The following is a 353-nucleotide window of genomic DNA, read 5'->3' as shown; positions in this document are numbered from 1 at the left end:
ACAACAGAGCTCACAACTCACCATTTGAGCTCCTATAAAGAAAAGACCGTCTCCTCAAGCAGCTCCCTGACCCCTATATATCCAAAAAGACACCTCATAAAAGAGAGATCAGATTGACACTAGGCGGGTATCCTTCTGGGACAAAGATAGCAGAAGAAGAAAACTGGTAACAACCCTTGCTGTTCAACAGCTGCTGCAGGTGAACCCCAGGCAAGCAGGGCCTGGAGTGAACCTCAGCAGACCTACAGCAGAGGGGCCAGACTGTCAGAAGGAAAACCAAGAAACAGAAATAACCTCATCATCAACAAACAGAACGTCAATCTGAAAGATTTGAGACCCAATCTGAAAGCCAG

The 353-nt window shown here is 46.7% G+C and overlaps 1 protein-coding gene across 1 annotated transcript in view; it reads left to right on the top strand.

The window, feature by feature from the left end:
• ANKRD30A (ankyrin repeat domain 30A) overlaps positions 1-353 on the top strand; it is a 184829-nt gene that overhangs the window by 142285 nt on the left and 42191 nt on the right. The window lies entirely within an intron of this gene.

Source organism: Sapajus apella, unplaced genomic scaffold, assembly GCF_009761245.1.
Source record: "Sapajus apella isolate SASKATOON/1434 unplaced genomic scaffold, GSC_monkey_1.0 scaffold111, whole genome shotgun sequence".
In the NCBI taxonomy this organism is placed as follows: domain Eukaryota; kingdom Metazoa; phylum Chordata; class Mammalia; order Primates; family Cebidae; genus Sapajus; species Sapajus apella.
Note: the sequence above shows the minus strand (reverse complement) of the source record. Positions and strands in the feature narration are given on the sequence as shown.